This window comes from Pristiophorus japonicus, chromosome 14 (genome assembly GCF_044704955.1).
Source record: "Pristiophorus japonicus isolate sPriJap1 chromosome 14, sPriJap1.hap1, whole genome shotgun sequence".
Taxonomy (NCBI): domain Eukaryota; kingdom Metazoa; phylum Chordata; class Chondrichthyes; family Pristiophoridae; genus Pristiophorus; species Pristiophorus japonicus.
Window position 1 is genome coordinate 29,881,525 of NC_091990.1, and position 14,991 is coordinate 29,896,515.

General features: G+C 45.6%; 1 protein-coding gene and 1 pseudogene across 1 annotated transcript in view; one reads left to right on the plus strand and one right to left on the minus strand.

Moving 5' to 3' along the window:
* The window catches only part of LOC139279336 (S100P-binding protein-like), a 69,378-nt gene that overhangs the window by 47,384 nt on the left and 7,003 nt on the right, over nucleotides 1-14,991 (minus strand). The window lies entirely within an intron of this gene.
* LOC139280312 (U2 spliceosomal RNA) lies at nucleotides 5,862-6,036 on the plus strand (annotated as a pseudogene).

The following is a 14,991-nucleotide window of genomic DNA, read 5'->3' on the forward strand; positions in this document are numbered from 1 at the left end:
GGATTCACAGCCGGCGCTTCTTCATTCATTTTGGGAATGGGTCCTGGATCGAGGCACCTGGAGCTGGGAGTGAAACGGGGATTGACATTTGGTTCTCCAGTAACCTGCCGGGAGTGAGCCCACGGGACTCCCCGTTTGGTGGTGGTGTGTGTGTTTCTGGTTTAATTTATAATAGATTCGAGCCGCCAGCGCAGCAGCCTGGGGTCGAATGTTTTGTGTATTCAGTGCTCTGTCGTGGCCCCTGTTGACACTTGAAGTAAATATTTATTTTTGAAGTAGAGCTGGAAGAGAAAAAAAGTCGTCGAGCTATGTTTGTGCTGATAGACAGTGAGGATTTGTTGAGATCTGTAAATTTATATCGACATTGGCCTTTACATCGTTGGAAGGATTTATACTGCGCTGTAAACACTGCCGATCTTTCTCGGCTGACCTGCAGCCCACAGCGATACGTCACTGATGTTACCGACAGCTACACATTGACCCCGCTGCCCCGAGAGTTGGTGTCTCTGCCCCAAATGAACCATTACATTAAAAACTTACCGGGTACTGCTGACAACGAAAGTGTGTCGTGAGATCGCTGACAATGCTCCGACCCAACCAAGGAGGGAATACCGGAGGCAGCAGAGAGAAGAGCAGCAGCCAGCCCCAGGACACAGCGTGCCGACCCGACCGAGGAATACCGGAGGCAGCGTGGAGAAGAGGAGCAGCCAGCCCCAGGACATAATGCAGATCGCGACCCCCCCCCCTTGCCGGGACGATGCCGAACAAGGGAGGTTGTCAGTTAAAGGAGTACCGGATAAGAGAGGTTCAACCTGTATTGCCTCTCTTCATTCCGCCAATGGGAACAGTTTCTCTCCATCAAATCTCTTCTCGACTCTAAGGAGAACAACCCCAGCTTTCCAATCTAGCCATATAACTGCAGTCCCACGTCCCTGGAACCATTCTTGTAAATCTTTTCTGCACCCTCTCGAAGGCTTTCACATCCTGGACACAGTACTCCAGTTGAAGTCAGATCAGTGTTTTATACTGGTTCATCATAACTTCCTTGTTTTTCTACTCAATAGGCTCAATTTTGGGCGAGCCTGTTTTTTAGCGTACTTACTCAAGTTGCGCCACTTAAGTATGTCCGGAGGAGATGCTCCGGAAAAAAATGTTCCAACTTTGGCCGCTGTCTGGCCTCTTCACTGCAGCCGCAGTAGCGCTGCGAGTTGGCAACCGGCCATTTGCAAGTTGTTGCGATTGTAAACGGGGTTTCCACTGCACTGTCGGTGAAGTTACAAGTGTGAAGCGGGAGCAGCTCCAAGACAACTCCTGCCTTACAGCTCTTTATAAAAGTCTTTTTCTTGAAGTTTCAACTGAAATGTTTGTTACTTAAGGCTCAAGTTCATCAACGTCGAGAAATACCACAGTTTGTGTCTTAAAACATCTTGCAATATTCTTTGCCATGTTTATGGGAATGAAGGATTGTACAATGCCAAAATTTTTATTAAAGTATTTTTCTTAAAGTTTCCTCTCACTACAAAAAAAACCAACAGCTGATCACCAGTGTAATCACTCTCTAATTTAACTTGCAGGACAAATTAATAGAGTGGGTTTAAGTGCTTCCTATTTTTACTTCCAATGTGCATTTGTGCCCATTGAACTTTATTTGCCACAATGAGCCCAACTACAAACACATCAAGCTTTCTTTGTAAGATCCTAACTGTCTCCTCCAAGCCCACAGCCCCGTTAGATTGGTGTCATCTTTGAATTTAATTACCTTGGACTGAGTGCAACTTTACATATACTAAGAACAGGGAAGGCATGAACCCCTGATCACCCACTCTATTCCCACCTTGCTTCCTTTTGTACCCCGATGCTGGCTAGTTCGATCGCTCCCGCCCCTAGCCCAGGCCGAGTGGCTTCCCTGTTCGTTCTCCCGCCCCTAGCTCAGGCCGAGTGGCCTCCCTGTTCGTTCTCCCGCCCCTAGCCCAGGCCGAGTGGCTTCCGGCCCGCTGCCTTCCCGGGTCGAGTGCAGAAAGGTGAATTGCAGTTTGATGCTGAAGGTAGGACTTCAATTTTTTTATTTCTTATTTTAATTGTGCGGATGGTTTTGCAAGTCTATTCCCTAAGGCTTGATTGGTTCAGGTCCTCTCCACTTCCCGCCCCTATCCCAGGTCGAATGGACTCCAACGTACCTACCTGCGCCGATTTCTTTAACTCTCCACAAGGGTTTTCTCAAGTGGCCACATACGCTGGCCTAAGTAGAAATGGAGTAACTAAATGGCCAGAACTGGCGTAGGTGACTGGTAAAGCCCCCTTGAGAAAAAAAAACTAACCTAAAAAAAGATGTAACTAATTGAGTTACGCTGGTGCAAATTGATTGGAGAAACTGGGGTTTAAGTTAGGCCAGAAAAAGCAGCCTACTCCAAAAAAAAACGGAGCAGCTCCTGGGGAAAATGAAGCCCTATGCCTCCATTTATGAACAGAGTGACACCTGCCAACCAACCGGAAGCGACTGCAAGCTCCCAAATTTAAAAAATAAGGTTCACCACAACAGACGGAGGATCTGAAAAGTGTTCCGGCTACCCAGCTTTCTCACCAGCCCCACTCACTTCCCCACTTTCTCACCAGCCCATTTCCTTCCCCACTTTCTCACCAGCACGCTCCCTTCCCAGCTATTTTAAATTTTCTAGCTTTCTCAACAAATCATCTCTCTCCCAGGCTTTAAACATTTTTTTTAAAAAACAAACCCGCAGCGCGCATGCGCAGACCACTTCCGTTCGTTGGTAGCGGTCATGCCCATTTAATGAAGCTTACCATCCTGTAAGCCTTTTTAAATTGCTTTCTCAACAATGCCCTGCCACCTTCAACGATTTGTGCACATATACCCCCGGGTCTCTCTCTTCATGCACTCTCTAGTTTATCATCATCATCATCATAGGCGGTCCCTTGAACAAGGATGATTTGCTTCCACAAGAGTTCACAGATGTTTCAATGAAGGACCCGATGTTCCAGTCCTGAACTCCAATTGAGGGGGTGGAAGATGCCAGTGCGCGGATTTTTTTTTTTTATATAAACGTGTGGTGACTGTTGCACACCAGCCACCACATGGGCTTGACAGAGCTAGGTCTTGGTCCAGTGGCAAGGGTTGAACCAGGATGACTGGAGACCCGTTCTGCTGCACAGACCAAGCACGCACACATATCAGTGTGGGCTGGCCCATGCTGCCCCTGGGCCCTCGGCTCTTCTGGGCCCCGAACCCTCATTTGCTGCACCTTTGCCCACGATGTTTCAGGGCCCAGCGCTCCAGTTCTATTTATAGCCCCGACCTGCGGTGGTGTTCGCACATATGTCGGGGCGGCCCACGATAACCACAGGCCCCTTCCACTCACCACCACCAGCCAGCCTTCTCAAAGCTTTCGTCAGACCGCAAACATCCTTGTACAATGCCAGCCCGTCATTCAAGATTAGGACCTGGAAGGCAGGGAGCTTGTAACCTTCGGGACCCTGTCCAGTTCCACCTCCCCAAGTGGTGATCATGCCTCGATAGCCCACTACTGAATGGATTACCTTTTCCAGTACTTGCAGCCTCCATGTTGAGCAAGGCTCAATTGCAGAAATATTCCGAACAGTAGAGCCTTGCTCTGCCAGGTCTTTTTCACAGCATCTGAATTAGAGCTGGTCTTCTCCAGGGGTTGGCTCTTCAGCTAATGTTTCGACATAGCAGTGGGAGCCACATTCAAGGTAAGTGAGTTTTTATGTCAGTGGATGAGTTCATAGAATAGTATAGCACAGAAGGAGGCCATTCAAGGAAGTATTTGGCCCATCAGTCTACCTCAATCATCAGCAAAGTGATGGAAGGGGTCATCGACAGTGCTATCATATGGCACTTACTCACCAATGCTCAGTTTGGGTTACGCCATGGACAAAAGTGCTGAATTCTAGAGGTAAGGAAAGTGACTGCTTTTGAAATCAAGGAAGCATTTGACTGAGTGTGGCATCAAGGAGCACCAGTAAAATTGAAGTCAGTGGGAATCGGGGAAAACTCTCCACTGGCTGGAGTCATTCCTAGCACAACGTAAGATGGTGGTGGTTGTTTGAGGTCAATCCTGTCAGCCCAAGGGCATCGCTGCAAGAGTTCCTTAAGGCAGTGTCCTAGGCCCAACCATCTTCAGCTGCTTTACCAATGCCCTTTCCATCCAGGACAAAGTAGACTGCTTGACTGGCACCCCATCCACCACCGGCATACCATGGTTGCAGTGTGTGTCATCTGCAAGATGCACTACATCAAGGGAAACTTCAAGTTTCCCTCCAAGTTATATACCATGTTGACTTGGAAATATATCACCATTCCTTGATTGTCGTTGGGTCAAAATCCTGGAATTCTCTCCCCAACAGCACGTCACCACAGGAACGGCAATGGTTCAAGAAGGTGGTTCACCATCACCTTCTAAAGGACAATAAATGCTGGCCTTGCAAGCGACACCCACATCCCAGAACAAATATTTTTTTTAAATATACACGTCAACTACACTGCCCTCATCCATTATCTGTTACATCAAAAAACTCAATCAAGTTAATCAAACATGATTTACCTTTCACAAATCTATGCTGTTTCTCCTTTATTAGTCCATACTTGTCCAAATTGCTGTTAATTTTTTCCCCCGATTATTATTTCTACAAACATCCCCACCACAGAATCCTAGAATGGTTACAGCACAAAAGGAGGCCAGTCAGCCCATGCGGTTCTCTGCACGTGTATTTTAGCTAGTCCCACTCCCCCGCCTTTTCCCCCGTAGCCCAGCAATTTTTTCCTTTGGGTTCCACTTCCCTTTTGAAAGCCAAGATTGAATCTGCCTCCACCACCCTTTCAGACAGTGCATTCCAGATCCTAACCACTCGATGCTTCGAGTTTTTCCTCATGTCGCCTTTGGTTCAAAGAGCAAGTTATTATTTAAATGGAGAAAGATTGTAAAGTGCTGCAGTACAGCGGGACCTGGTGCATGAAACACAAAAGATTAGCATGCAGGTACAGCTAGTGGTGATCAGGAAGGCCAATGGAATCTTGGCCTTTATTGCAAAGGGGATGGAGTATAAAAGCAGGGAAATCTTGCTACAGTTGTACAGGGTATTGGTGAGGCCACACCTGGAATACTGCGTACAGTTTTGGTTTCCGAAAGGATAAACTTGCTTTTGAGGCATAAGAACATAAGAATTAGGAACAGGAGTAGGCCATCTAGCCCCTTGAGCCTGCTCCGCCATTCAACAAGATCATGGCTGATCTGGCCGTGGACTCAGCTCCACTTACCCGCCCGCTCCCCATAACCCTTAATTCCCTTATTGGTTAAAAATCTATCTGTGACTTGAATACATTCAATGAGCTAGCCTCAACTGCTTCCTTGGGCAGAGAATTCCACAGATTCACAACCCTCTGGAAGAAGAAATTCCTTCTCAACTCAGTTTTAAATTGGCTCCCCCGTATTTTGAGGCTGTGCCCCCTAGTTCTGGTCTCCCCGACCAGTGGAAACAACCTCTCTGCCTCTATCTTGTCTATCCCTTTCATTATTTTAAATGTTTCTATAAGATCACCCCTCATCCTTCTGAACTCCAACGAGTAAAGACCCAGTCTACTCAATCTATCATCATAAGGTAACCCCCTCATCTCCGGAATCAGCCTAGTGAATCGTCTCTGTACCCCCTCCAAAGCTAGTATATCCTTCCTTAAGTAAGGTGACCAAAACTGCACGCCGTACTCCAGGTGCAGCCTCACCAATACCCTATAAGGTTGCAGAAGGACCTCCCTGCTTTTGTACTCCATCCCTCTCACAATGAAGGCCAACATTCCATTTGCCTTCCTGATTACCTGTTGCACCTGCAAACTAACTTTTTGTGATAGTATCTGTTCTTATCAGTTTAATATCTGATACGTCCCCTATCTGGGGACCAAATATTAAATTGATTTTTGGAACAGGGAGATGGAACAGGGGCTTGCTCCGTCCACTCCACGCATCGACCTGGTATTGCAGTGTTTCTCCAAAAAGAGTTTCATGCACAAGGACCCCCAGATCTCTCTGCACCGCAGCATGTTGTAATTTCTCCCCATTCAAATAATATTCCCTTTTACTGTTTTTTTTTCCCCCAAGGTGGATGACCTCACACTTTCCGACATCGTATTCCATCTGCCAAACCTTAGCCCATTCGCTTAACCTATCTAAATCTCTGCAGCCTCTCTGTGTCCTCTACACAACCCGCTTTCCCACTAATCTTTGTCTCATCTGCAAATTTTGTTACACTACACTCTGTCCCCTCTTCCAGGTCATCTATATTGTAAACAGTTGTGGTCCCAGCACCGATTTCCAACCCGAAAAGGACCCATTTATCCCGGCTCTCTGCTTTGTCAGCCAGCCAATTCTCTATCCATGCTAATACATTTCCTCTGACTACGCGTACCTTTATCTTCTGCAGTAACCTTTTGTGTGGCACCTTATCGAATGCCTTTTGAAAATCTAAATACACCACCTCTATCCACCATGCTCGTTATATCCTCAAAGAATTCCAGTAAATTAGTTAAACATGATTTCCCCTTCATGAATCTATGCTGCGTCTGCTTGATTGCACTATTCCTATCTAGATGCCCCGCTATTTCTTCCTTAATGATAGTTTCAAGCATTTTCCCCACTACAGATGTTAAACTAACCGGCCTATAGTTACCTGCCTTTTGTCTGCCCCCTTTTTTTTTTTTTTTTTTAAACAGAGGCGTTACATTAGTTGCTTTCCAATCCGCTGGTACCTCCCCAGAGTCCAGAGAATTTTGGTAGATTATAACGAATGCATCTGCTATAACTTCCGCCATCTCTTTTAATACCCTGGGATGCATTTCATCAAGACCAGGGGACTTGCCTACCTTGAGTCCCATTAGCCTGTCCTACCTACACTGGGCTCTGCGGGGAGAGGTGCCCGACACTTCACGGCCTGACCAGTAGCACCGACCCCCTCCCCGACCTCGGGCTGCCTTCCCCTCGAGCTGACCTCCCTTTATCCGGCATAATCCTCTATTCGGCTCAGGCCAGGTCCCAAGGGTGCCCTGCCCTGCCACCTTCAATGATTTGTGCACATATAGCCCATGTCTCTCTGTTCATGCAGCGTCTTTGGAATTGTACCCTTTAGTTTATATGGCCTCTCCTCGTACTTCTTGCTAAAATGCATCACATCACATTTTTCTGCATTAAATTTCATCTGCTACCTGTCCACCCATTCCACCAGCCTGTCTTTGTCTTCTTGAAGTCTATCACTATCCTCCTTCACTGTTCAGTATACTTCCAAGTTTTGTATCATCTGCATTTTTGTTAAAGCTGGAACAACCGAAGTGGGAATGCTGGGGTGCTTGCCAATCAACTTCAAGTCATCGCCAAATGTTCGGATTGTGCCTATGGGTGCAGAGCTGGTATCTGGAAATCGTTGAAGACCAGGCTCCGAGGTCCTGTCTTCAGATGGCATCGAAGTGGAAAAGCTATTGCCTTGTAATGCATGGCATGTCTCAGGGCCAGAGTGATCTCCTGGACTAGTTTTGATCGACTAAGTGGGCCGGAGAGGAATTTCCCAGATTTATTTTCCCCAAATTGGCCTGGGTTTTCCACCCCTCCCAGGAGATCATATGGCCTTGGGTGGGATGGGGCGTGTATATATAGTGATGCACAAGGTATCGCAATCGCATGGGACAGATTCGAAGGCCAGTGGGTCCTTTCCTTTCAGTCGTTTTCCGTATGTTTTAAGAGTCACGATATTTCAATACAAAAGGTTTGAACACCTGAAAATAAACGTGGAAGGAAATTTAACTAACTTATTGTGTGTTTTCTGATTTGTGCACAGATCATTGGGGGGGGGGGGGGGGGGGGGGGGGAGGGAGGGAGGGAGGAACACAAGGGGGAAAGAGTGGAGTTCTCCGACAGGGGACAGCAGAATAGAGATTGTCCCTGGCTGGGCTCACCTACTGATTGGATGTACTCTGAACCACATACCAGGCAGGGCCCAGAGTCAATCCCCAGTCTGCACATACAAACGTACAAAAGACCATCAGTAGATAAAGACCATCGGGCCCATCAACTCACCCCGTCCAGTAGACGGCATAACCTCATACAGTGCCATGCCATCCCATCTCCTAGTAATTCCATCTCTTGGAACAGACAAAAAGAAATGTGGCCAATTCAGGAAAAACCCCTGGGCAATTGTTCTCCAACTCCGAGGCTCCAGGAGAGGACAGTTGCTCCTGACACATCACAAACTAAACTATAGTCTCTCGGGAACTTGTGAAGTTCCCCTTTAAAGACTGTCGTAACCTCACACTCACCTCGTGTTACGTACATTTGTTCCAGAGGGCGATGATTTTGTGTCAAATAATAGAATCATACAGCACAGAACGAGGCCATTCAGCCCATTATGCCTGTGTCGGCTCTTTGAAAAAGCTAACCAAGTAGTTCCACCCCCCCTGCTCTTTCCCCATAGCCCTGCAAATTATTCCTTTTCAAGTATATATCCAATTCCCTTTCAAAAATTATAGTGAATGGAAATATAAGTGAATGGAGTTGTGTCACGTGATCCCCAAAGTTCCAGTAACTAAATCCCCAAATCCGATGTCAGTAAAAACTGAATTTGGCTCAGTCACTAAAGAATCAGTGGCACTTTCAAAGCCCAGGGTACATCAAGAAGCACCTCAGAAGTCTGGTTAAACAAAAACTTTGTGAATTGGTACAAAACAAATAATCGGGAGAGGGCTTAGCGAGTGTAGAATTGAGTGGGGGAAACAAGAGAAGATTGACATCCTTACCCCCCAACCATATACAGTATTAAGAGGCAGAGTTGTGAGTAGCGTTTCCAACCAGCATTGTCCTGGGGTCCTCAGGAATTCAACATTCATTTTTTGGACACTTGAGCAAGCCGGGGAAAAAAATCAATGTATCCCCCATTTTTTTTTGAAGACTTTTGAGCAAGGGAATCCGAAGACAGACAGAGAGCAGTTAAATTAATTAATGGCAGAGATGTCATTGTGGGTGGGGGGTGGGGGGGGGGGGGCAAAACAAGGGATTTGGAAAGAGCATTTCTTAATGGCAGATGGTAAAGGTACTGGTATTGCAGGAGGCTATGAAGATGTGGGTGGTAAAGGAACACAAGAACATAAATAGGATCAGGAGTAGGCCATTCAGCCCTTCGAGCCTGCTTCACCATTCAAGATCTTGGCTAATTTACAACATCAACTCCACCTTCCCGCTGCTCTACCCCCATATCCTCGATTACCTTAGTGTCCAAAAATCTATTGATCTCGGTCTTGAATATACTCAACTGAGCATCCACAGCTCTCTGGGGTAGAGAATTCAAAAGATTCACAACCCTTTAAGTGAAGCAATTTCTCCTCATCCCAGTCCTAAATGGCCAACCCCTTATTCTGAGACTGTGGCCTCTAGTTCTAGTTCTACCCCATCAAGCCCTTAAGAATTTTACATGTTTCAATAAGATGGTAAAATCGGCCCAGTCTACTCAATCTCCCCTCATAGGATAATTCCCACCCCCCCTCCCCCATCCCCCATCCCAGAAATCAGTCTGGTGAACCTTTGTTGCACTCCCTCGATGGCAAGTATTATCCTTCCTGAGCTAAGGAGACCAAAACTTTACACAATACTCCAGGTGTGGTTTCACCACGACCCTTTATAAATGCAGCAAGACTTCTTTACTCTTATAACTCATCCTTTTGTAATAATGGCTAACATACCATTTGCTTTCCCAATTGCCTGCTGTACCTTCATGTTCTCTTTCTGTAATTTGTGTACAAGGACACCCACTGAATAGCAACATTTCCCAATTTCTCACCATTTAAAATATATTCTGCTTTTCTATTTTTCTTACCAAAGTAGATAACCACATTTCTCCACATTATATTCCATCTACCACATTCCTGCCCACTCACTTCCTCTCTATTTCCCTTTGCAGCCTCTTTGCATCCTCCTCACAGCTTATTTTCCCACTGTATCAGCAGCAAACCTGGATATATTGCACTCGGTCCCCTTATCCTAGACACTGATATATAGAATGTAAATAGCTGAAACACAAGAACTGATCCTTGCAGTACCCCACTAAGTATAGCCTGCCAACCTGAAAATGACCAATTTATGCCTACCCTCTGTTTTGTGTCTGTTAACAATCCTCAATCCATGCTAGTATATTACCCCGAACCCCATGAGTCCTAATTTTGTGTAATAACCTCGTGTGGCACCTTATCTAATGCTGTTTGAAAATCCAAATACGCTACATCTAAATGGTTCCTCCTTATCCCCCTGCTAGTTACAATCGCAAAGAACTAAGACTTGTCAAACAGGATTTCCCTTTCATAAATCCACATTGACTCTGCAAATCATATATAATGATTTTCTAAGTAACCTTTTACCACGTCCCGAATAATAGATTCTAGCATTTCCCTACTACTGATGTCAGGAGACAAGCAAGTGGTCATATATAGCCTTGTGTGACTATAAAAATGACCATGAAGCTGTTGGATTGTCATTGAAACAAAACTGGGTCACTAATGTAGTTTATGGAAGGAGACATGCCATCCTTGCCTCTCCGACAGGTCTGTCCTATATGTAACTCCAGTTCCACACAAACATGGTTTGACTCACAGCTGCCTTCTGAAGTGGCCTAGCAAGCCGCTCGGTTGAATCAAACTAGCAGTGGTTCAAGGCGACGGCCCACCAACACCATCCCCTTCTCTGGCAACTGGGAGTGTGCAATACCAGGCCTGCCAGCACCACCCACATCTTGAGAATGTATTTTTCTTTTAAAACATAAAAAGGCTGTGGGGGTCAAGCCCCACTCCAGAATTTCAGACCTCGATCTAGATTGACACCTTGTCTTTTTATGTCTCTCATCTCTGGTATCATCTCAGTGAATCTATGACTCTTCCACAATGGTATGCCCAGAGTCGCATCATCAACCTGTTACATTTGGAATAACTCCACAAGACTGTATATCTTAAGCTCAAACTGTTATGACCTTGGTCTCTTTATTGTAACTCGAGTGAGGAGGTAGCATGGTAGACTGCCTTTTATATCTGCTTGCCCAGGGTGTACAGGTGACCCTTGGTTCTCCCACAGGTGCGCAAGTCTTACACATTGGTAATGTTTACATACATAACACAACCAGTTCAGAACATCGATGAGATCATGTCCAATACACAAGGCAGATAAGCACCGTTGAATTTAACTGTAGATCTATGGTAAACCAGTCAAACACAAAAGCTCCCCTGCATCTCAGCTTGGGGACCATCAGTTTCCACCACATTGCTGCTATCCTTCCCACCGCACCCAAACTGGAATAGGCCATAGCTGAGAATACTCAATCAGCTTTGACAATGTACCACAACAAATCAAGGCAATGATAAGCATGAACAAGTGCACGCAGCTCACTCCTAACAAAACAGGCATCACTTTATAACCTGCACAACAATCGCTGTCTTCCAAAAAGCAATTCATTGTGTAAAGTGCTTTACAATATTTTAGTGACAAACCACCAGGGGGCGCACCTGTGGGAGACCCAAGGGTCACCTGCACACCTGCTACATAAATGCGAGTGTTTGCTTCTTTCCTCAATGGATTACTTCAACATTAAAATGCTGACATTACAGTCGGAGGCGTATCGCTGGAGTACTCCTCCGACCCGCGAAGCAATTCTGAAATTACCTGCTGGCAGTCAGGCTGCGAAGAGTTGCGGTCTCAGGTCTCCGGGTGGCATAAAGCCCCACGGATCCCAGGGGACACAGGCGGTTCGGAAGCGTCCCTGGGATCACGTGGGCCTGGTCCTCCAATGATAAAAGGGGATTCCATTGCAATCTTTTACAAAGGGAATCTCCTCATGATTTGCAATGAATTGCCCAAATTATACAATGTACAGAATTCTAATAATTATAAATGTACTGAATTGCAATTTTATTAATAAGTTCCTTCATTGTAACAACCTCAATAAAAATTCAATTTTTTGATAAATAATTTTAAACATCTTCATCCGGGCCAATATTTGCATAAACTCATTGAAAATGTATGTGCATAATTTTGGATTTTTAAATGTTTTATTTAAGCGTTATATATATATCCTTGCACTGATGCAATAAGGCCATACGCCTGCTTTTAACAACCGTAAGAGTTGCGTGGGCAATTATCCCAACTCTGCGTCAGCAATACTCAGTTTTCAGGTGGTTCGGATGATCTGCCAAGGCATTCCAGGACAGATCGCAAGTACCGTATTTCCCGCGTGCGCCAGCGGAAATCCGGAACTAGCGGGGCCTTTCAAATAGAATATGACGGCTTACTCAGAACCCACCATCACAGACACCGCAACTTCCAGGCCGTTAAGTACCACGGACAAGATAAGGTCACCAGGCTTGCATGCACTCACCCTATTTGATGCTAGACTTATCCCCATGTGCCTACACTTCTTCCCCCACCTCCTGGGAAAGGCAAAAGAAAAGACCAGTAATCAATTCAAGAATTCCCCAAAGGTCACTCTCTAACTTCTCAAAGATGATCAGCATACCCAAAGCCCATTAGTTACTGCACAGAATAATTAATCTTGCCTTCCCTCTGCCACCTCATGTGTCAAAAATGCACCCCATGCCTTCTTGAAAGACTGTGACGAGTCCATCCTCGCTACCAGCACGAGGATCCTGCTCCACAGGCCGTTTACCCTCTGAGAAAAGTTAAACTAAAGCATATCTAACCTCACTTCAAACAAGTGGCCCCTAATTCTACCTGGCCCATCACGTTAAATAATCTGTTTGTACGTTATAAATACGTTTAACAATTTGGCATACCCAAATCATATCCCTAAGTCTGCATTCAGTGAATTCAAAACCAAGGCAGGAAATCAATCTCCACAGCTCTGTATACTTAGGCCAGGATGGTCCTAGTTACCTTTGTGTGCTCCCCTCTCTGTGTCCAATGTCCATCCTAAGGTGGGTAAGCCAGATTTTACACAATACTCTACATGGAATCTCATCAATACCTTATATAACATTATTATTGTGGCCTTACTTTTGTACCAAATAATTCAGCCAATACTGCCCAAGAGAGACCCTGGTTGTTTTGACCACAGATGCTTGACTTCGCTCTTAAACCTTTAAGGACCAGGCACCTTTAATCTACACCCACTCGCACAGTTCTCCATCTCGACCTGGGGCCTATATCCCCAAACTATCCAAATCCAGTGGCAACCTATTTCCTTCCTTTAAGTCTCGATTCTGCTGCAAAATTTACTGTCATCCCGTGAATTTCATTATTGTACTTTGTTTTGCCTCTCGCTCACCCCCGTCCCCCAACCCACTGGCAAAACATTTGTCCATGTTTTTGTCACCTTAAGAGACGACTTTGCCGGTTGGCACCCTTGCTTCAACCCTCCACAAGTTACAACTGGAGGAGGAGGATCATGTGTGGAGAGAAGGTGGAATGGATGGGGAAGGGGGAGCGGAGGATGACAGAAAATGGTGGGGTGCGGGGGAAGGGGGAGCGGAGGATGACAGAAAATGGTGGGGTGCGGGGGAGGGGGGGGCAAGTAAAGGGAAAACAAGAAAGTGAGTACAAGAATCAGTAGCTGAAGGGTTTTGGAAGAGAATCGTTCCCACTGATTTTCTTCCCTCCCCATAATTATGTTTGCTACTTTTTAAATAATCAGTGAATCCAAATGGCATTTTTTTTTTAATTCATTCATGGGATGTTGGTGTCGCTGGCAAGGCTGGCATTTATTGCCCATCCCTAATTTCCCTTGAGGGGATGGTGATGACCCGCCTTCTTGAACCGCTGCAATTCTCTGTCTTTGTAGTGATTTGGTACAATTGAATGGCTTCTTAGGCCATTTCAGAGGGCAGTTAAGAGGCAACTGCATTGCTGTGGGTCTGGAGTCACATACAGGCCAGACCAGGTAAGAATGGCAGATTTCCTTCCCTAAACAACATTCGTGAACCAGATAGGTTTTTACGACGATCAAGTAGTTTCATGGTCGCCATTACTAGCTTTTTATTCCAGGTGAATTTAATTAACTGAGTTTCAATTCCCCAGCTGGAATTTGAACTCATGTCCCCAGATCATTAGTCCAGGCCTCTGGATTACTAATCCAGCAACACAACCACTGTGCAACCATACCCTACTAATTGTTAAGTACATCTGTGCAAACATGCTGGATGAATCAGTGACAAGCACAGGTTATCAGTGAAAACTCCTGCCTGGCAATGGAAATTCGGAACTAAACCAACCTTCTGTGGCAGACTCTGTAATCCGCTATCTAGTCTGACACCTAAGCCAGGCATGTTTGCAGTACTTAAGTATTGTTGAAAACTGACCGGCCAGCCTGAGTCATCAACAGGACCTGCAGGGGTTAGGATTCAGTGATTACCTACCTAAAAAATATACAATACTCTGAATAAATCTAGAATGTTGAAATGTCAACAACATGTATCTGAGCACGATGCCATTATGCAGTCTAGTATATGTTGTACTGCCAACTCCCCAATGAGAACCAGAACAATTTAATAGTCAGGTAATACTGAGTTTCAATACTTCTGCATTTGAACAGAGTTAAAACTGAACTGTGTGCTGCACAGCCATGATATGGTACAAGTGGAAGATAAGAAATAATTTTTTCTGACATTGGAAGGATTCCGACAGAAATTCAGACTGGATCCTCAATAGAAATATTGATTTCTTGTGCCTCACTTGCACACCAGAATTAGCTGTCAGATGAGCTGCATCAGCCAATACCATATAGGAGGTTTAACTGGAGTTAATCATAGAATGGTTACAGCATAGTAGGAGGCCATGCTGCCCGTCGAGCCCGTGCCGGCTCTCTGCAAAAGCACTTCAGCCAATCTTTCCCCATAGCCTCGCAAATGTGTTTCCTTCAGATACTTATCCGATTCTCGGGCCACCTACCATCAAGGGCGCTACTCGGCGCCGAGCTTGCGGCCAACATCTCGCC